The sequence below is a fragment of the Hipposideros armiger genome, unplaced genomic scaffold (assembly GCF_001890085.2).
Source record: "Hipposideros armiger isolate ML-2016 unplaced genomic scaffold, ASM189008v1 scaffold_169, whole genome shotgun sequence".
NCBI classification, from domain to species: Eukaryota; Metazoa; Chordata; class Mammalia; order Chiroptera; family Hipposideridae; genus Hipposideros; species Hipposideros armiger.
Window position 1 is genome coordinate 402,999 of NW_017731519.1, and position 23,590 is coordinate 426,588.

At 37.6% G+C, this 23,590-nt stretch overlaps 2 pseudogenes; both read right to left on the reverse strand.

Moving 5' to 3' along the window:
* Nucleotides 1-1,079: 1,079 nt before the first annotated feature.
* LOC109387792 (40S ribosomal protein S18-like) lies at nt 1,080-10,535 on the reverse strand (annotated as a pseudogene).
* A 3,620-nt stretch (nt 10,536-14,155) lies between these two features.
* Nucleotides 14,156-23,179, reverse strand: LOC109387793 (60S ribosomal protein L13 pseudogene; annotated as a pseudogene).
* Nucleotides 23,180-23,590: the final 411 nt, after the last annotated feature.

Genomic DNA, 23,590 nt, shown 5'->3' on the forward strand with positions numbered 1-23,590 from the left:
CTATCCCTCATGCCTTGGCAGTGTGGAAGGCCTGATGCCTGCTGGCCAGCGGGTCTGGAGCTGTCCGCTCAAGTCACATGTCCTAGATTCTCCGTATCAGGCCCTGCCTACCTGTTAGAATCCCGGGTTATGTGGCGTTTAATACTCTTGATGTTTCGCTTCTCTTTCACCTGAATGTTGCTCTGTCCATTGATAACCATTTTTAACTCATTCAGCAAATATTTATTGAGTGCTACACATTATTCAGAGACCTGGAAATGCAATAGTGAATAACTAGGAAAAAACAAACACAAAACAGAGCCACAAAACTGGTTCTGCCTTTGTGGAGCTTCACATTCTACTCGACATCAAAGCCTGGTGAAATGGGTTCCGCCTTCATCCCACACAGCTGGGTACTTCTCACTACACTTCAAATATCTTATTTCCAGGTCTTACTGCACAGCCTGCTGTCCTGCTGCAGTGAAGGGGGGCTCTCCTCTTAGGAGAAGAGCACCTACCAAGGGGTAGGACATAAGGGTAGCATGAACCTAGAGATCAAAATGAGCTGAGGCCCGCAAAAATGCAGGGAACAATAAACATAACTTTTAAAGTTTGATAAAAAAGGGGAACAAAGAGGCAGCAGTCCCATTGGGTGGAGTCAAGTCAGCAGTAATCTATTGTTAAAAGATTTTTTAGGAAAACCCTTGCTATCCAAGCTCAGTTTTACTTCTGTCTTCTTATTGAGGGGAGTAAGGAGGGGAGTGGAGGAGAGGAGAGACACATTAGCAAGAGAAAGAGGAGCCCAAGGTGGAAAATCCAGTGACTCGAAATAGTCTCCCAACTCTAATAAATGGCATCCCAATATTCTGTGAAAACTGTGCAAATTAAATTGCTGATCTAATCTTTAAAGAAGTAGGACTGTAAAGAATGGTAGGACTATAAAGAATGGACTATAAAAAAAGTGCCAGTTTACTGGAGCTGGGTAAGTACTGTCCCTATTTTCAAAAAGTAGAAGAAAAATTTTGCATAATGAATACCAGTGAGCTGATGTTGGAGTTTTTTCAGGTATAACTATTTATTAATAGAAAAGGCCTATAGACCTATTTCTTCTTGGATTCACCCATGCTGTGGCCACTGTCATAGTAGGCTTGGTGTGCTGGCCTTGGAAGTGAAGGCCCCAGTAGTAGCACCTGAATCTTCCTGAGCTGCTCCAGGTCTTTATAGAGCTTGTTGTGGAGACCATTGGCCAGACCTGGGTGTAATTTCCATCTTTCATGTCATTCTGTCTGTTCCAGAACCAGTCTTTGATCTTGTGTTGTCTTGGATTCTGTATGATGGTGACCACAAGCTTCACCTCATCCTCAGTGACCTCTCTTTGTAAGTCAGTGTCTATTTTTCTCCACATGAGTATAACTTTGCTCCATACCCTTGATAGCAGTGACGACCAAGGCTATTTTCTGCAACCCATTGGTGTGGATGTTTAGTACTCACAATCTGTGCTGGAACTTCTTGGGGATCACTAGAGACGGGGCAGTGGCATGTAAGCCTCCTGTGGCAGCAAGAGGTTGGGTTTTTTCTTAAGTTGGTTTAGACGCCTCTAGGTCAGGAGTGGGCAAACTATGGCCCACAGACTAAATCTGGCCCATTGCTTATTTCTATAAATAAAATTTTATTGCAACAAAGACATTGCCAATTGTTTGTGATGACTGTTGTGCTACAACACCATTTTTGCAAAATTGTAGCAGAGACTATATGGCCCATAAAAACCTATTTTTATTATGTGTAAAATTTGCTATGTGTACTATGTGGGTCTTTATAGAAAAAGTTTGCTGATCCCTGCTCTATGTAAAGAAGCACTGGGCACGAGGACTTGAGTTTGCTAGGAATGGTTATGTCCAATGAAACCATACACACACACACACACACACACACACACACACATATATATATATATATATATATATATATATATATATATATATATATACATACAAGTATATATTGGCCAGGTTTACTATTATAGATCTATAGATCAGGGAAATGTTTTATCACATTGAGCTCCTGGTCTTCACTAAAAATTTGACCACTATTTCTTGAGTATTTACTATATGTCAAGCACTGAAAATATAAAGATGTATAATTGTCTGGTAGATGAGACACATATATAAAGGGATAATCCAAAAGTAGTAGTACTTCTGATGAGATGAATATGTCCAGAATGGTGAGAGAGTTTGGAGGGCCATAGTTTACCAACTAGAAGAAGACAAGGTGCAACTTGAGTACTGAAGAATGAGTGGAAATTAGCTCTTTGATGAAGCAAGGTGTTCTAAACAAAGAGATCTGCTTCAGCAGTGGTACAGCGCCCAGTGTCATATGTTTAGCGGGAGAAGAAAGCCTGGTGTGATATTGTTATAAAGTAAAAGGTGGGAAATGGCAGGAGATGCAGGTTGAGACTAGGTTCAGAAAAGGAATTTTTTGCCCTGCTGATGAGTTTGGACTTCATTATAGAAGCAAAGGGAAACTATTAAAATATTTTCATTGCTGGAGTAAAACTGTCAGATTTGCAAATTAGATGAGCCTCTTCGGCAACGGGGTGAATCAAAATAGGAACACAGGGGCCTGACTTGGGGTTTATTGATAGAATCCAATCAAGAAGAGGTTAGTGCCAGGACTAAGGTGGTAATGTTATGGGTTGAAAGAAGGAGCAGATTAGAGAAATATAGGATGTTGATAGGCATAATTTAGTGGCATTCAATTTAGTGATGCAAGACTATGATCAAACAGAATAACTCATAGATTTCCAGTATAGTATCTAGATAAATGATGTTATCAGTAGCTGATAGGGGGAAATCAGAAGGAGAATCAGATTTGGGCATGGGAAAGATGATCAATTAAGTTCTGACTTGATCATCAGTTACTGTTGCAACTGTATTGTAGTTCAACTTCTTTCTCTATCCCAGTCCCTGACTTTCACTTTCTTAAGGATGTTATTTCTAAGGGCGCTCCCTAAAAAACCTGGGCATTCATATTGCTATTTCAGAGTCTCTCATGGAGACCTGACCTAAGTTAGACAGAAGCAAGCTTCATTTTATTTGCTAGTATTTTAGTTAAAATACTTTTGTATCTGCATTTTTAAGTGAGATGGGTCTAGCATTTCTTTTTTCTAATATCATCAGGCTTTGGGATTAAAATTAATCTGGTTTCATAAAATAAATCGGAAAGATTTTTTTTCCCCATGACCTGGAGCTGTATAAATAACATTGGAATCATCTGTTACTTAAAGATTATGCCCATCTGGTCTTTGTGCCGTTTTCCAAGATAGATTCATAATCACCAGCCTGACATCTTCTATAGTGATTGGCAATTTAAGTAATTTGTGGTAAAATTTGTTTCATTATGCATTATTTTGCTTAAAGTTGCAGTTTCCAAGAACCTATTAATGAAATTAAGTAAGGATTCACTGTAATCATTTGGAGCTGAGTGGCTTTTGAGTAGGTCTGTACTCTCCAGCCCTCAGTTCACTTATTTACATTTTCAGAAAAGCTCCCATAGACGCTTGAGCTGCCCTCCTTATAGACCAATGGATCAAGTTCTAGGAAAGGGAGCAGAAAGATGGTAAGACCTAAAATCATATCATGTAAGGAGTGCTTTTAGATATCTGGAATATTAGAAGAGAAAACTCATTCTTGGAGCATTGTCATGTGGAAGGGAAATTGGACTCACTTGGGCCCAAGATGAAGCAGTAGGACTGCTGGGTAGAAAGTACTAGCACACAGATCTAGACTTCATATCCCAACTAATTTTCTAATAAACAGAACTGTCTAAAGAGAACAGTATACTTTCAGAGATGGTGATTTCTTAGTCATGGAATTTGTTGGGCTACATTTCTGACACCTCGGTGGGGAATAAAGCAGGCTTGGAATGGGCATGTGGTGGAAACTGTAGCTGGGCTTGGATTTGGGTGTGGAACCTGGTGCCATTTGGCCAGAGGCCTTGGTGTCTGGAACCAAAAGGCACTTAACCAAAAACTGTTTCTTAATGAAGTGTTGGATTGCAACTACAGGGTCAGTTTGAGTTTAAATTGCCAATCCAAAGAGACTTAAGCAGGGTTCAATGGGGTGGGGATTGGGGACGGCAGTTTTGGAGCAGATAGTGGTGAGAGGGTGACAAGCTCAGTTCCTGAGTTTGAGGGAAGGGAAGAGGAGAGGGTGGTATTGGTAAGATGAACTCTGGGCTTTCCATCTTTGGCACAGTTAGGCCTGGAAAGCTAAATGGCCAATCAACCTTGAGGTGGAATGTGAGGGATACCCAGCCTTATATACGACGTGTCTTTTAATGTGCTTCTCAGCCCTGGTAGATTCTGATTCCAGATTTGAAGTTTACCACACCTGACAACCAAAAATAATTTGCATAAATCCTGCCTTTCCTGTTGTGAGTTTGTGTTTTGGGATAAACTTAGAGCATTTGGCTATCTTCAGACATTTGTAATCTTTTTGAGTTGCACGAAGAAGAAGGTTAGGAATGAATTTGGCATCTGCTAGTAAACTTATTTCAAAACTGATGAACTCATATTCATGTGACATAGGACTTTTTCATTAAAATTTTTTCTAGTTGTAAAATACAGGTTCTTTGTTTTAAAAAGAGAAAATACAAAACAAAACAAAACAAAAACAACGAAAATTAAAACCACCTAGAATTGGATCACCTAGAGATAACATGCTAATAATTTGGGACCTACTCATCTACACTTTTCGTGTGTGTGTGTGTGTGTGTGTGTGTGTGTGTGTGTGTGTTTAATAAGCATGGACTAATATGAAATGAACTGTCTCATAACTTTTTTCACTTCAAATATCTCTAACTTTTTTTACATAAACATGGAGATACATACAATAGTGGATAAGGATATGCATTGTTCTGGAGTTAGGCTGGTTGAGTCTTGAGTCCATTATGTAGCATTCATGCGTTTCAGTTTTTTCATCTGTAAAATGAAGAAAATAGTAGTTTTATGTCATAAGGTAAGATTGTTGGGATTAAGTGGCATCATGTAAAGACCTTAGAAGAATGTTTGGAACAATTTTACTTGACTGTATAATATACAATAATGTAAATGCATTATAATATATTGAAGCAATTTTATCTGTCAGACAGCATTTATGCTACTCCCAATTCCAGCTGTCATTGCAAGCTTGATTTTTTAATATATTGACAAAAAATTGCCTGGAAGTCATGTCAATAAATAATTACTTATTCTATGTTTATAAGAGCATAGAATTAAGAATTAGTAATATTTTTTCAATTAGAGAGAGTAGGTAATTCAGACCTCCCTTCCTCTGTATGGGCTAGTCTCTAGCTGTCTGATGCCAACCCATTGTTTAGCATATCATTATTTAGAAATTAAAAATATTGCTTTGTACTTGCATGAGAAAGTACAAAGCAAGCATTTTATTCAAAGAAAGCTGTTAAAAATTATTTTTCCAAAAGTGATGGCACAAAAATCTTTAGTAGTTTTTATAACTGGTCTCAGTTATTAAACCTAATAATAAATGGACAATTTAAACTTATGTAGGGAAATTTATGGACCGCTGCATCCAACAAAAGCAGAATATATATTCTTTTCAAGTTGCACACAGAACATTTACCAAGGTAGATCATATTCTGGGCAATAAAAATGTCTCAATAAATTTTAAAGTATTTGGGTCACACAAAAGATGTTCTCTGACCATAATGGAATTAAATTAGAAATCAGTAACAGAAAGATGTGTGTAAAATCTGCAGATATTTGCCTGACATTAATAATCCATAGGTTGAAGAAATCAAAAGGGACATGAGAAGGTATTTTGAACTGATTGAAAATAATAACACAATGTATTAAAATTTGTGGGATTTAAAACAATATGTAAAGGGGAATTTTATAGAACTAAACATCTGTGTTGAAAAGAAGAAAGATCTCAAATTAATGCAGATGGTCTATAATTGCCAAAACAATTTTTTTTTTTTTTAGCTGAGCCATCCTGCCACCTGTTGGCAGCTCAGCTTGGGCTGGGAATCGAACTGCTGTTGCTCAGAGCTTGCACTCTTGAGCAAGCTCTTAACCAACTGAGCCACTCGGCCGGCCCACCAAAACAATTTTTAAATGGAAGAACAATGGTGGAGGACTAACACTCCTCGATTACAAGACTTACTCTAAAGCTATAGTAATCAAAACTGTAGTATGACAGTAAAATTATGCTCCATAAAATAAAAAAAATCGATAAATTGCACTTCATCAAAATTAAAAACTTCTACTCTTCAAAAGACACCATTAAGAAAATGAAAAGATAATATAAAAGCTGAGAGGAAATATTTGTAAATCATATTCCTGATAAAGGACTTGTGATCAGAATATATATGTGAAATTCTCCAAACTCAATAGTAAGAAAACAACAGCCTAATAAAAACAAGGTGAAAAATTTGAACAGGCATTTCACCAAAGAAGATAGGTGATGGCTAATAAGCACATGAAATAAACCTACACCTTACCCCATACTCAGTCATTTTCCACTTATTTATCCAAAAAAAAAGAAAGCATATGTCCAGATAGAGACATGTACATGAATATTCATAGCAGCTTTGTTTGTAATATCCAAAAATCCAACAACAGGTGAATGGATAAACAAATCATGATCTACACATACAATGAGCTACTATTCAGCAATAAAAGGTAATGAACTATTGATTCACCCATCAACATGGGTGAACCTCAGAATAAATATGCTGATTGAAAAACTCAGGCAAAAAAAGAGTACAAATGGCATGATTCTATTTACATGAAATTCTAAAAAAATGCAAACTAATCTACAGTGATAGAAAGCAGATAAGCAATTGCTACAGAATGGAGAAAGGGGCAGAGAGAGAGAGATTAGGATTACAAAGGTGCAGGAGGAAATTTTGAGGGTGATGGATATGTTCACTATCTTGAATGTGGTGATAGTTGCAGAGGAATATCAAACATCAAGTTGTATACTTCAAATATATACAGTTGATTGTGTGTCAATTATGCCTCAATAAAGCTTCTTTTTTTTAAAGAAACTCACGTACGACTTCTTTTGAGATCTGTACTCCAGTTTCACATACTTTTGAACTATTGCCATTGGCTAATTTAACTGTTTGGTCTATGAAATATCCAAATCATTAAGCTTCCCTCATAGAAACATGGTGGGTAGCTGAAGACAGCTTCCCACCATGCTTGCTCTCTCACTCAGGACTGAACCCGTGTAGCTAAGGCTCCTCCAACCATTCTCCAGACAAAGTCAGAAAGTGCAGGATATCACCAGCCTGTGAGCTCCCTCAGGCAAAAACCACTTGCTATTCAACTTTGTAATCATGAAAGTATTTTACTCAGGGTCTGGTAAGTATCAAGTGTGTATTTGTACACTGAAATGAAGTCAGTGGAATCCCAGTGTCTTAACTGTGGCTATTGCATCTACTCAGAGGTTTACTTTGGCCCAGAATTTTATAAGTAGCCCCTTAATTCATTCATTTAACTTTTGCTTTCGGATCCAAGGTGCACATTCTCATGGCAGATAACTAATCTACTCAAATTCCTGACTGTTTTGCAAGCCCCTGACAAATGATACTGGCATATTTGGCAACTGAGTGTGGGTATCTAGAATCTTGGCCTGTAACCTAAGTCTCGCCCTTCTGTAACTGCGAACTCCTCACTCTCTAGGTTACAAACCTACAGTGAAGTTGGTTGTCTGGATCTTTTGTGTCCATTCTTGGAACCCTGCCTTACCGCTCCCAAATGCCCAACATAATGCTTCTTGACTACGTCTACCAGCAACTCCCCTCAAAACAAAACAGAACGGTGACTAAAGGCAGCATCATCTAAAACTACCTTTTTCCATGGTGCTCAACCCTGACTGCACACTAGGATTTCCTGGAAAGATTTTTAAAGCATAGTGGATATGGGCATACCTCAGACCAATTAAAGTGGAGTCCCTAAGAGTGATCCCTGGGCATGAAGTTTTTGTTTTTTAAGCTCCCTAGAGAATTCTAATGTGCAGTTAGTTGAGAAGCACTGCTAGGTTGATGGTATCATCTTTTTGTATGGAAAGTCAGCATTTTCTTACCCAGTTTTTTCAGGGTCTGAAAAAGCCCTGACTGACTTTGTTTTAGCCTCTACAACTACATTTTCCTGAAAGGCTGTGTTCACTCATTGGTTATGTACAGGTCATGGCAGTTACAGGAAAATTTAGCTTGTAATTAAGAATAAAATGAGACTTAATTTTTGTAGGAAATTATATTGTATGGTGTAGTAAATTACACTTTTCATTGGGAAATTATGAAATAAGAATTTGTCATTGACTAGAATAATATAATGTTTAATTTTTTAAATTGCATCATTAGAGGACAATTAGCTGAATAGGTAATAATTTGGCTAATTGCAGTGATTAAATGATTGCTTCCATAATGTAAATTGCTTTCCACTATAGTCAGTGATCTAAAATATTTTCTAAACATCTAGCAGTGTTTTAAACATATCATTTAATGAGTATATGGCCTACCTTTTATTGATGGACTCCCTGTGACCAATTTGTCAGCTGCACCAAGGAAGAGACCAGGAGACCAGTCATCCAGGGTTGCCAGGATCTGTCAGGATCTCTGGGTCTTAGCCAAGCAGGTTAGCATTCCAAGCATAGCTCCAACTGGGGTGGGGAAAGGTGACTCTGCAGAGCCTGGGGCTCATTGTTGGTGTGCTAGATATTGTCTTTATGTCTAAAAAAACCTCGGAGTCAGTTTATTCACCTGTGAGGAGTGGGATAGTGGATAATAAAACCTGACTTATAGGATGGTTGCTACTATATGCATGGTAATAAGTCTCTTAACGTAATAACTGACATATAGTTAATGCTCAAGAAATGAGAGTAATTATTATTTTTTTAATTATTTTTGTTGCACCAGAGCTTTCTTATACCGCTCCTGTCCCTTTATTTGGCTGGCTCTACACAGGAGACACAGTGGGGTTGCAGAACTGGTTATGCCACTTGATTCTGGATAACAGTTTCTGATGCTGCAAGATGGAATGGCAGATGGGGGTGAGGCTAGGTTTGTTGGTAGGGGTCCCTCTTCCTTTGAGGAGGGCTTGGGAACTGGGACAGGCCTAAGTCTGTAGAGGGAGATTCTCTAACCATTTAGCATAGAGGGAGAGCCTCACAGATCCACACCTGGGAAGCAGTGCTTGTAGATGGAACAGTGGAATTCAAGCCAACTTAAATTAACAAGCATTCCTACAGAGATTTGCAATCTATTTTCTGCTGGCTGTTAGGAAAAAAGTGTATTTCTTTTTTATGTTTTGCAACATTTTTACTTTCTGATTTTCCTTTTCTCTGACATTTCACACACGACTTGAAATGGAGCCAGAGGCTCTGTTTCCGAGTGGAGAAGAGTGAAGTAACTTATCAACAAATTGCAGAATTCAGATCTGGAAAGGCTCACCTAGACTGGTGCTTTAACAAATGAGTTCTCAGTCCCCAGAGTGACACTTCCCTGAAGGGCTAACACAGCAGAACTGCAGGGGACAGTGCGGGATCAGGTGGATTGGGCTCCACATACCACCCGTTGCTTTCCCACTTCAAGTTAAGGGATTCCACTTCGATCTGTCTTTATATGTTGGAGTTTTTGAATAAAATTCGACTTGCAAATAAGAATTCTAGTACTAAAAAAGTTGGAAAACGAGAGAATCAGTAACTCTTCCATTTTATACATGGAGCCAAGAGTGGTAAAGTGGCTTGTTTGAAGTTACACATTTAAAAAATAATAGAACGAGGACTGGAATTAGTTCTTCTGATCCTCAGTCCAGAGACATGGTCCCCTGTGTCATGTTGCTTCTTAAAAGGTAGGGAAAGACAAATAGGAGACCAGATGTACTTTTGAGGCCAAAGTGTGAACACATTGCAAGAGAAACCTTCTAACAAAGTGCAAGGAAAACAGAAAAATCTCAGCATCTTAATAGTGGAGTTTTCACCTTGAATATAAAAAAGGGACACAAAAAGGACACATTTTCTCTTCATTTCTCTCTTCCATTTCTCTCTTCTATTGTATTACCAATTAAGCAGCTTGACTTGGGATAACGTTCCTTGGGAAACGTACAAAGGTTTGTATGTATATCGTAACTAGAAGGGTAGAAGGAGCCTGTAACACATTAGTTTCATGAATGAGCCTCAGGATAATGTTATAGAGGAGCTCAGGTGGGTATATTTCTCACTACTGAGGCTTAGGACTCCTTTATGGCATTGCCTCTGTTTGGTACTCAGCAGCTATAGCGTGAATGGGCAATCAATATCTGCCAAATGGATTCATCTTCTTCAGAGGTATTTAATGGAACCCTGTGATTCCTATCAACCATACTCCATGCCCGCCTTTTTCCTTTACCTGCCTATGACCCTGGACTTTAGTTATATTCTACCCTGGGAGTCTCCCTTCAAAGTGTGACATGATTCCTCTCCAAGAATCTTGATTTCCAGCTCATCTATTAGTCCAGGTAAGGTCTCTCTTGTTTCAGCACCCTCCACCATAATCTCAATCACTCCCACAAACCCACCTGCAATTAATATACAACTAAGTAAAACAGTGTTTGCTTCTCCCCCTTCCCCATGCTGTCCATAAGTTTCTCCTGTATGCAAATTCTAGCTCTGCTGAGAAGAAATCCTCTATATTTGTAGGGTAGGTGAAAGGAATGAGTGTTGAATGAAAAGAACATAGGAAAAACATCCGCACAAATGGAAAGAAAAGTAGTCAGTTTGGGCAATAAATAAAAATCACTGGTGAATTCTGAGTGATTGGGACTGATAAAATGGTCTTACTCCCTGGTTCACTCTGGCTGTACAGGTAAAGCTACAGAATCATTCCTAGGGTGGGACTGCAGGTAGAAGCCAGAACATGTAGCAATTATTCTCTTTAGCACCAAATTGCATTTGAGAAGCTTGTAGATCACTATTATTAAACTTCCATCTAATAGATTCTTCTTCCTTAATTCAATGCTACTTAATGTGATTGCCTTTTGTCTTTATTTTATCACTTAAAAAAAACCCCTCATATTGTCAATTAGAATAGTATTGTCAGCAGAGGTATTTCATATAATGTGCTTTGGGTTGTTTTAACATTACAGCTTAACTAAATTGACCTTGATTATTAGACCAGTTGACTAAAGATGTATTACTTTGATTTAACAAAGGAATAAAAGAATCATTAAAACAACAGTTATGCATGCACCATCTAACTACCTTTCTGTAGTTAAATGTAATTGCAGTTTTTCGGCAAAGAATTTGTGGAGAATTAAAATGAAAAGAAATAAAAGCTTGGGAAAGTAGCACCAAATGGATGGAAAATATGAAATCAATTATCTCAATGTTCAAAAAAAATCTGTTTCTTATAAAGAATTAGAGATTAGTTGAACTTCAAAATTATTTATATTTCTTCAGAAATGTTCTCACTGTCAGTGGGAAAAAAAAAACATGAAGTAGTATCTGTTGTCACACAAGCCAGGTAATTTAGAGCTGACAAAGAGGCTAAAGAGCTCATCAGGTCCAGTCCTCTGTGTCCAAATGGATGACCACCTCAATTGCTTGAAATAAGTGATACTGTCCACTTTTGTTTGCTCTTTCTTTTATGTAAAAACAAGCAAACACCAAACAACAACAACAAAAGACCTGTTTTTCTTCTTGGTTCTTAAAATTTCTAAAAATTATCCCAAATATGACATATTTCAGACACAGTTTTAGGTGTTTTTTGTTCTATTTCATGTAATATCAATACTAAGAAAAGAATCAGGTTATCAACAATTTACTAAAATTTTCCCAGCAGATATCAATTTAGCTTTACATATATAAAAGGAATAGACTGATTTGAAGGGGGATTCATTAGAATTAAAAGCATTGAAAAAGGAAAATTATAGGAGATTAATCTTAGTGGCGCTCATTCAACTGCCATCCAGAGGAAAAGCAGTGATGATAACCAGCACTAGATACCACTGGGCACCTCATGTCTATTTTGAGGTCAGTGTATCAGGGTGACTTAGCTTGCAAACATAAACTTGAAATTCATTTGGCCCCTGACTCAATATCAAAATTCAGTATCAAAAAAACTCCTATTATCATTTGGATTTCCACACAACTCTGCCTACAAGGAGAAAATAAGCTACCATGGACAGACCCTAAAACACTTAGAGTCATTTCTAGAAACTTATCCTGGGAGACAGCAGCCTCTAGAAACTTTTTGTTTGAGGTTGTCCTGGCTTGCGTATGGGAAACTGGTGAAACCAATTCTGCCCCCTAATTGCAACTGATGGTCCTAAGGATCCACACCTAGCCTCGGGCGTATGCAAACAGGTATCAGGGAGCCAAATGCTGAGCTCCACCCCACACCTTCAGTCTTTTTGAGAGAGTGTGGCTCTGAGATGCCTCTACAGTGGGGGACCTCCCAGAATTGCTGGTGAATCCTGTAGGTGAGCCATTAGTTCCAGTGATCTTTGAAGCCAGATGTGTTTTTCAGCCTTAGAAGTGCTGAGTTTTCCCAGTGATTGATTCTCCATCTGTAAAGCAGCCAAATGGAATCTGCAAAGGTAAGGGTCCAGATAAATTTCTGCTATGTGTTGTATAACTGCAAGAGAATTAGACTCTGTACGTTGTTTTTCATATTTACGATTTTACATTTTAAAAAATCTCCCACAGGCAGGCGGGGGAGAGTGTTTGTTGAGGGAATATTTTCCATCATGAAGATGAATTGGTTGGGAATTTCTAAATGGAAATCTATAGTTCTACTGAGATGCATGTTTTCTCTTTGGACATATGGCCACACTTGGATGATTTTCCTAGCTTTTATTTATTTTTATTTATATCTTGTGGAGTTAATTATCTTCAGAGAACATTGGTGTTTTCAGTGGAGAGCTAGAGAATGGCTCTGGAGATAGACACATTGAATTAAATAAAAATTTCTCCAGCGCAGGCCTGTGTGAAAGGGAACCTGGTAGTGCAGGGTGTTGTTTTTGAAACAAATCTGGAACAAATTTACATCTATATCTATCCAGAGCCAGTATATTATAGTTATTTCTTTCCTATTTACTGTACTGGGGTTGATGTGGAAGGAGAGGAAGAGAGAAAGCCAAGAAAAAAATAAAAGGCAGCACAAATACGCCCATAAATCAGAGTATGATATATTCACATATATGCAACATGTAAAATTAAAGATGTGTCAGCAATGACTGAATGAACAAATTTATCAAATGCCTTTCAGCATCTAATAATTATGTGATCTTAACACATTTTTTAAGTTTGTTGGTGCAAAAGACTATGATAGATTTCTTAATATCAACCCACACCTGTAATCAGAAATACATTCTACTTGTTTGTCTTGTATCCTTTGAAACTCAAGTCACTTGACTCTTATGTATGCTGTGGTGTGCTGCTCAGATGCCTCTGTCAGCCGGAGGCACTTATTCCCCCAGCTGTCTGGAGTGTTGGGGATGCAGATGGCTCAGAGATGAGTTGCTTCTCAGGGAGCAGCCTGCCTCTCACGACTGGTTCAGAGCTTTCTGTGTGTTAGGCTGAAGCCACTATTGTAACTGCATTGCAGTCCAACTTCTTTCTCTAGCCCAATCCTTGCCTCTCACTTTCTTAAAGGTGTTGTTCCTAAGAGCACTCCCTAAAAAACCTTTGGCATGTGTATTTCTACCTCAGTCTATCCAAGGAACCTGACTACGACTGATGCAAGCTGCATTTTATTTGCTAATATTTTAGTCAAAATACTTGTATCTGCATTTTTAAGTGAGATGGGTCTAGCATTTTTTTAATATCAGGCTTTGGAATTAATATTAATCTGGCTTCATAAAATGAATTAGGGGAATTTTTTTATTTTTTTCTCATGGTATGGAAATGTTTAAACAACATTGGAATCATCTGTTACTTAAAGATTAAGCCCATCTGGTCTTTGTGCCTTTTTCCACGATAGATTCTTAATCACCAGTCTGACATCTATGGTGATTGGCAACTTAAGTAACTTATATTTTGTTAGGAAATCATTCACTTCCGTGTTTTCAAATTTGTAGCCATAGAATTGTGAGCAGTAATCTCTCATAATTCTTTTAATCACGCCTGTATCTCTGGTTTGTCTCCTCGTTTTTGTTTGTTTTTTGTTTTTTTTAATCACAAGTTGCCAACAGCACTTTATTTTTTGTTTTCAACATCCTATTCTGCAGTTTCCTTGACCTTTGTGCCCAGATATCAAAGAGCCGGGCATTGGCATGGGCCACGTGAAGACTGGCAAATGCCTTGAAGTTCTTCGTGATGATCCTGGCTTTCTCCTTCTTGTAGACATTCTGTATGGACATGACTGGTCCTGTCGGCTGGGTAGCCAGTGTGAGTTCTTCAGCAAAGCTGCCTCCATTCTATGGGGGCTAGGGCTTGCTGGGGAGAGGATGGGTGGAGCCGTACTCCTTCAGGGACTTGGTGGACTTGTTCTGCCTTCTCGGATCCACTGAGATCCCAATGGTTCGGGCCACCCTTTTGCGGATGCTGGCCACCCTTAACTCCTCCGCCGAAGCCCCTGCCGGCTTGCACTTTGGTGTGGTACCTCACGGTGGGGCATCTCACTGTGGGCCTGACACACGGCGTCGGGCGATGCCATGCGCTTTGGCCATGGCCTGCCGGGCCTGGGGTCTGCCTCGGCACCAGCAAGCTGGTTAAACCACATGGGCACACGCCGCTGCCAGTCCTTGTGGAAGTGAGATTCTCAAACATGGTAAACTTAGCAAGGATTGAGAAGAAAGCAAAATGTCAGTACATTTTGTACTCGGTGGCACTGTTTCTATGGTAAATGGTTGGTATCCATTTTAAATGTATCCTTCTGACCTTCCATTGCCTGACTGGAAAATAGAAAATAATAAATAAATCAGTGTAGCTAAGGAGGGGAGTTAATTTTCAGAGACAGCAGCCTAGTGATCTGAATGAGTGTTTAAGGTACATCGCTTTCTTTTTTATTTGCATTTGCTTGATATTTTTTGTCTGTCCCTGTCTCTTTAACCTTTCTTACAGCTTTATATTGGTTGCAGTTGGGTATTTCATTTTAATCAATCTGACAATCTCTGATTTTCAGTAGAAGAAATCAACCCATTCATATTTAATGTAATGATTGGAATACTTCACTTTTCTCTATTTTACTTTGTGCTTATTTCTTTACAATGTTTCTTCTTTCCTTATTTTTTATTTGTGCTGGTTTGGTCAACTTCATATTTATGCCATTTACCTCTTGTTAATATGAATGTTCTACTGTACTTCTCTATTACATTTGTTCCATTAATTAACTCTTAATTCTTATCTTCTCTTTTCCTGCACTGTCATTTTTCATGTAGATAACTTGCTTTTTCTGCCTGGAAATTTGTACAACTTTATTCTGAGAGTTCAGGCACTTACCTGGATATACCCAGATACATGTTCCTTCCCCACAGTCATGCCTCCTACTCTGCAAATCCTTTCAGTCTGCAGACTCAGGTCTGTCATAAAGCTCACAGAAAGTATTTTCCATTATCAGTGTAATAATGTATTCTCTTTCAGGAATTCCTACACATATGCTGTATCTACTAAGTCTATCCTAAAATTGTCTTATCTGTCCTTTCACGGCTCCACATGCTTGTGCTTGAAGTGATGGTCTTCTAGGCCATTCTTTTTGGCCATTTTAATGATCATCCTCTTTTTTAATTCATGTGCTCAGTTATTTCATAGGAAAATCATGGCTTGTTTTAGCTCCAGAAAATGTCTGTCTGTGCATGTGTGCATGTGATTTGTTTGAATATTCTTGAACAACTTTCCCATCGTCTTTCTCTTATAGCAGTTTTGTTTCACCAGGAAAGTTGTAATTGTCCTGACTAATCTTCCTCTCTGGCTGCTGGGCCCTGACCTGGGTTTTCACATGACTGACTTGTTCTGGGCTGGTTGATGCAACACCCCAAGTTGTGGTAGCATGGTGAGTGAGGGATAGTGGCAATCCCACATGGGCTGACCATGCAGTGGCGAACAGGTTGCCAGTTTCCAGGTCAGCTACCAAAAGAAGGCTCCAGGCTCAGGAATGGGAGGACAGAGCATACCCATTCAGCACTTGCTTGGCTTGTTTAGGGGAGGGGATTTGACACCTTAATATGGGGCGTGTAAAGAACTTTTCTGCCTGATAAGTAGATCCCTGGAGGAACAAGCTTTTTCTAAAACTTCTGCTTTCTGATTTTTGTCCTGGGAAGTTTGTTGTAGGTCTCAGACACTTGCCCAGCCACAGGATAAAGCCTCACATCTCGTCTCTCCCCTTGATACCCTCAGGGCCCAAGGGTGTGCTGACACCCAGGTCTGCACTGGTATAAGTGGCTGGTCAAAATAGGCATGTAGACAGGAACTGGGAGTCGAGAGGTAGGCAGCAGCCATCATTTCCTAGAATTCTTTCATTGCAGAAAATATATTAATTTTAGCAGGGTAAAACGGGGAATGTTTTTCTTCTAATTCTTTCTTTTTTTATCCAGTGGCTTAGTACTTTTATCCCACTTTTTTGTTTGAAACTTTCTGTGATGTATGCTAATGATGTTTTATTTTCTTGAACTATCAGTGGCCTCAGAGAAAACTGGTCTGATAGCCTGGCATTTCCAATTGTAATGGTTTAATTTAACTACTTTAAATCAAAATAATCATTTTTGGTAGTTGGGCTACAGCACTTAATTGGTTTATATCAAATAACTTTAAATCACAGGTTATTATGTTTAACTATCTGGGATAATAGTGTACAGTTTATCTTGGAAATTTCTCCAAGAAATTAAGTTGATTAAAATATACATGACACATAACATATAGATAGATATGTGTGTGTATCTGGCGACCCTAATATACATACATATAACACATATACACATACATATAACTATATGTTTATATATAGTTATATAGTCAGATTTAGCCAAAACAACAACCAGGACATTCAATTAAATTTGAATTTCATACAAACATTAAATAAAAATTTTTAGTATAAGTATATCCCATGTAGTATTTGGGACATACTTATACTAAAATTTTTATTCATTGTTTACCTGAAATTCAAATTATAGTAGAAGTCCTGTGTTTGGCAACCCAAAAATATGTATAAATATATATGCAAATATATAGAGATTTGTGTGCGTGTATGTATGTGTGTGTGTGTGGAGGGGGGCATGGGTGTGGGGGGGGGTTGTGTAAGAGAGGGAGAGAGGGATTAGTTATTTTTGTTTTGAAAAATTTTAAGACTAAAGTTACCGTAGACATGCTTTGTGGCCAAGATGCCAAACTACACTAGTGGTAAACTACATGAAGGTGGGAATCTGTCTTGTTTACTGTTATATCTCTATTATTTGTCATAGTGCTTGACACAAACTATTTTCAGTGAATATTTGCTAAATAATTGAGTGAAACAGTTTTTGAGAAATAGAGCCCAGATGGTAACTTGAATATCAGCAATAATATATTTTCTACTAAAATGTGAAGATTTAAACTTAACATCTAAGCATCATTTGAATCTGATTTGTTTATTGATATTGATATTTCATCATAAGGAGAGAGAAGTTGCTCAGAGAGAGAACTTGCACATCTATTTGTTTTCTGGTATGGACTATTTTCTGAGGGAACTTAGATTGGATATGTCCTGGTTAGCCTCCTTATCCTGTCTGCATTTCATGTTCTTGCATTTAACTCTCAGCTGTTTAATGCTTATTACAGCATAGTTGTAAGAAATAATATTTGTTGAGGAATTGCCTATGGATAGGGAGTCTACTCATTCTTCTAGGCATTGGAAATTCTATCTTTGAAACAAGGAAGATCATCATTACCCTTGGATCTCTCTTTTTTTTAAACTCTTGAATGTTTTCTTTCACAAATGATACTTTGGTATTATGTCGTGGTCCAGCATTGAGGGAAAAATTGAGAAAAATTAATGAATATCTTAGATTCTTATTTATTAAAAATTGTTTTTTGTTTTCTGGTACATAAAAAGGACCTATCAATCCATTTATTAGAAGCTTATTTTAAGCTATAGTATCATAGAGGTAATCCAGTTCTGTGAGTTTTGACAAATACAGTGTGTAACACTCCTACAACAATCAAGATACAGAGCAGTTCCACCACTCCAAAAAGTTTCCTCCTGCTGTTTTTTTGTAGTCAGCTTCACCCATAAACCCATACCAGGCAACCACTGACCTGATTTCTGTCACTATGGAAGTTTGCATCTTTCTAGAGTTTTATATAAATGGACTCATAGTATGTACTCTTTTTTTGGGGAGGAGGGGTGGAATTCTGGCTTCATTCACTCAGCATACTTATTTTGAAATTCATCAAAGTTGTTACATGTATGAGTAGCTCATTCTTTTTTTTTATTATTGTTAAGTAGTTTTCCATTATGTGGTTATATTACAATTTGTTTAGCCAGTCACAATTGATGGACATTTGAGTTGTTTGCATTTTGGGATCATTACAAATAAAGTTGCTATGAACACTCATGTACAAGTCTTTGTATGGACATATGCTTTTATTTCTTTTGAAGTAAATATACAAGAGTGAAATGGCTAGATCATATGGTAGGTGTATGCTTAACTTTTTAAGAAATCATTCAAGTGTTTCCAAAGTTGCACTATTTTACCTTCCTACCAGCAGTTGTTCCACATCCTTGCTAACACTTGGCGTGGTCAGTCCTCTTAAGTCTAACCATTCTGCTAGGTTTGTAATGATATCACATTGTGATTTTGATTAGCAGTCCCCTGATGACTAACGGTGTTGAGCATTTTTTCACATGCTTATTTACCACCTTCTTTGGTGATATGTCTATTCAAATCTTTTATATACTGCACGCACTGCCCCTGCACCCCCACTTCCCGCCACTTTTTAAATTAGGTTGTTTATTTCCTTATTAAGTTTTAGGTATTCTTTATTAAGTTTTAGGTATACATTCTGGAAACAATTGCTTTTATATATATGTGTGTGTGTGTGTGTGTGTGTGTGTGTGTGTGTGTGTGTATGTATACTCTTTTTTTAAACCGGGGTGCCAAAAAAATGTATACACATGACTTGTATTTACCCTTTGTTATCGGTATATACTGAGTATTACAATTTAATACAGTTTTTTCCTTTCTTAAAATGTGTATACATTTTTGGCACCGTGTTTGTGTGTGTGTGTGTGCGTGTGTGTGTATATACACACACATATATAATTTGCAAGTATTTTCTCACAGTCTGATTTGGCTCTTCATTCTCTTAATAGTGTCTTTTGAAAGAGCAGAGGTTTTAAGTTCGATGAAGTCCAATTTATCAATTTGTTTTATGAATCATGCTTTTGATCATTTACATCTATGATACATTTTGAATTTTTGTGTATGATAAGAGGTATCAATCAAAGTTCATTTTCCTGTTTATGTATATTCAGTTGTTTTGGCACCACTTACTGAAGACACCATCCTTTCTCCATTCAATTGCCTTTGCATCTTTGTTGAAATGAGTTGTCCATATATGTATGGGTCTATTTCTGGATCCTCTGTTCAGTTCCAGTGACCTACTTGTTTATTGTGATACTGTGTGGTCTTGCTAATGTAGCTTGATAATAAGATTCAAAATCAGGTAGTGGTTGTCCTCCAACTTTGCTTTTCTTTTTCAGTTTTTCTTGGCCATTATGGGTCCTTTGATCTTTCATATGCATTTTATAATCAGCTTGTCAATATCTACAAGCAGCCTGCTGAGATTTTGATTAGTACTGCATTGGCTCTACAGATCAATTCGCAAAATGAATATTAATAGTTGATGATGACTATTGCAATTGTGCCTGCCTAGTGGATGCCCAGTGATTCTATTAAAATGTGAGGATCACTGCTATCACTGTTACTTGTTAAATGCATCCATATACCTGATGCTAACAAATAAATGTAACTGTAAACATATAATGTCTTGTTCTATTTTGTTCAAAATAGTACACTATTGAATATGAAAAAAAAGCCCATCTAAGATGATTATTCTACCCCCACACAGATGTATTAGAAATTTGTGTTTTGAATTGATTGGAGGAAAATTAACACATGTTGGGACATAGGCGAATAGTAATTTATAAGTGAGAACAATACAGAAAAACATACAGAGTTGGGAGAGGGAAACACTGAAAAAGAAAATGGCAAGAAATTTGATGTGAGTGAATGTGGCATGAAATCTAACCTAGGGAGGACTTTTCAACAGGCTCAGGGCTTTGACAGTGAAACAAAAATGGCAGGGTAGGCAAAGTCAAGTTGTAACAAACAAAGGCATGTTTATCTCAGAAGAAAGAGTATGATTTGATGGTACCTTATATGTAAGTTTTAAAGGTTGTGCCTGAGATGGATAGTGGTCTAACAGTATTGGTTTTTTCCTCCTTCCATAATTAAATTTTAGCTGGGTACATGGCCCCCTAGGTAATAACTACACTCCTTAGACTACCTTATGCCTGGGTGTGGCTGTTTGGTGAAGTTCGTGTTAATGAGATGTGAGTGAAAATACTGTATTCAACTTCAGGATCATAACCTTCAAGAGAAGGGTAACTTTTCCTTTCTCCCTCTCCATTACATGCCTGGATTGTAGAGGTGGTGGCAAGCCATCTTATACCGTGAGATGACAGCATCACTCTAGGGCAGTGGAACAAGATAAAAAGAACATGGGAACTGACCACTTGGAACCACAATACCAGCTGTAGACTTATTCCTAGACTGTTATGGGAAGAGAAATACATTTATTATGTGTTTGAGCCATTGTTAATTTGGGTCTCTGTTACAGCAGCTGTTGAACTATAACAAGGAAGGATAAGTGATCAATCGGAGGTTGGTAAAAAGGATCTCTTTAAAGTTTTGCATTTTTAAGCTTGAAATATTTATATTATGAGCCAATATTCCCCCATAGAATCACAAACATTATAAAAACATCATTAGTTTAGTGAATACCTCTGAGGGTCAAATGACATATTTTTCTCATTTGGTAGAGGGGTATGTCTCCAAGGAAATATGGTGAAATTGATAAAATATAGATTTATTTTAAATCACAAAGACCTCCCTTTGAATAGTGGCCCTACCACTTAGTAATTGTTTAACATCAATTGTTTAACTTTGGTTTCCTAACGTGTAAAATATCTACCTTCTAACCATAGTGTGAGATAGTATCTAAAGTTCTAAGTTATAGGTAACACTCTAATGATAACCTCCTCCCCTTCCACCCTAGTCAAGATATGATGACCATTCACTCTATAATAAAGTAGTATAATTTATTACTTGAACAAGTTTCCTATGCATTGGACATATCTGTAGATGATACACGACTTGTCATATTAGTAGATTTGGGTGGGATCCCACTAATATATTTAGCCAAATGATGATTGTCTTGGTGCCAAGCATGGAATGAGCATATAAGTCTTTTAATTCTAGGTTGACTGCTTGCCTCTCTGCATTACTTGTCCCAAACCCAAGTCTTACTGGGTCAAGCAGGGAATATACATGAGGTGGGCTTGGAGAAGTCCACGTACATAGAATGTAAGCAATGGAGGAGGCTGCAGCTATTCAGCTCCTGTGAATTTGGGGTGAGGCTCTTATAAATTTTCAAGGGAATTACAAGTCTTAGTTTTTATGTGGAATCTCCTGTTTTTTAAATGTTGGTCCAGTTTTTTTTTTTAATATTTGAGTTGAATAAGACATGTCTGTGGCCACCAGTTTGCTGTCTCAGCTTTCCACACCACCCACTTTGACAGACACACTCTTCGCTGCAGCAGATGCCCCTTGAGAAATCCATTGACTGTAGATTTGCTTAACATCAGCATATGCGTATTCACTTATTCATGTAGATCTGTGTGCTCAGAGCCTATGCTTGCTCTAAATAAAACACTAAGATTTTAACTTAAAAGTGTGGTTATCATAAACAGAAGGCAGATACTTCAATGCTGCAGTATTCCACAGGGTACCTGGAGCTTATTCTGCAGGGTGTTTTCCACTCCCTCTGGGGAAGGGAAGAAGATGATGTAATAAATATACCTATGCTTATTTTGTGTGAAGCCAAATACACAAATGCTGAGTGCATTTAAAAAAATAAAAATCAGCAATTCAGTTATTTTTCTTTATTAGAACAGCCAAGAGTGAGCTTGTTATGAAGGATCTGCTTTGTTGTAGCTTGCTCTGCTGGCAATGTCTAAATGAATTAAATGAGTCAGAGTCAAAGAAATCTCACAGGCAGCTTTAATCTCCTGTCAGAAAGAATAGCTAACTGAGTTGAACATCAGTAATTTTTTTCCTTGGCTCATTTTAGAAGCTTGTGTTCTCAGCTACATATTTGCAGACTTACATTTTAATCTTACAATTACACTCCTAATATATTCTTAAGACTGGGAATTTGGGAATCCAGTCTTCTAAGTTAGTGATTTGCTAGTTCTTAAAAGTCAGCCACATAAAAATGCCATCTCTCTGAAACTTGTAACAGGCAATTTCTTTAACACTCAATTGTATCAGAACCCTGTAACAATTTTGTTTTCTGTTTTGGTAAAACCAGCAACTTTCCAAATTTTCATTTTGAGAGTTTTCATTTCTAGTACACTTAATAGAAGGGCATATATAATGTGTCACAACATGATTCTCTGTTGAGGTCAAATGGGGGAAAATATGGCTCTATTGTGCGTCACGTAAAATTCTCTAAAATATCCTATGGCTAAGAAATTTATGTCAGAACACAATCTAGAAATGAGGCCAGGCTTTTCTCTGCTGGGGAGGCTTTTGAGCTCTTGGGAATTTGTTACTACTATTCTAGTCAGTTCCTCTTTTAAGATTAAACTCCACTGGGTAGGAAGTGGAGCTTTTTTTCTGTAACGAAAAAGATTCTCTTCTACCAGAATGGGTCTTTCCAAAAGTAAAAATAAAAAATAAAATGTGGTCAGCAGGTGTCAGATATTTAGTAGATTGAAGGTTGTAATGTTAATGAAATAGCAATTGCTGACTCAAGAGTCTTTGAGGAAAGCAGAAATGTCTCATTTTAAAGACATCTTTGCTCTTAGAGTATAATAAATTGTGCATCATGACCTCTAACATTGGTGGCTTATTAATTACATACATAAAACACAACTACACATAGAGCAATAGCCATATGTAAATGTAGAGGTTCAGACAGTTTCTGGAAGGTGTCATAGTCCCATAAATAGGGACTATCTACTGACTTATTATGTGATTCATAAAGGCACCTATAACAGGTTTCCACTTTTTTGTCAAGCTTCTTCTCTCCACCTGAGAGCTCTATTCTCACTGGGTATTTTCTAGGTTGATATATGTTTTAGTACCAGAGTTGTAGACCTCTGTATTTTGGTAAGTATGTTCTTTTTTCCCTACAAATAGGGACCTCCAATTAGCCCACATTGGAATTAAGTAGAACAAATCAAACCCTTGACCTACTTGTATTTAGTTTTATTTTGACCATAAAAAGTATAAAGAAAACTAATGAACCTAACCACCTTGAGAAATTAAACATTATAAATTACAGTGTTATATCTCTCTTCCTTATTCTACTCTACTGTTCCCCCCTACCCCACCCAGAGGCACCCA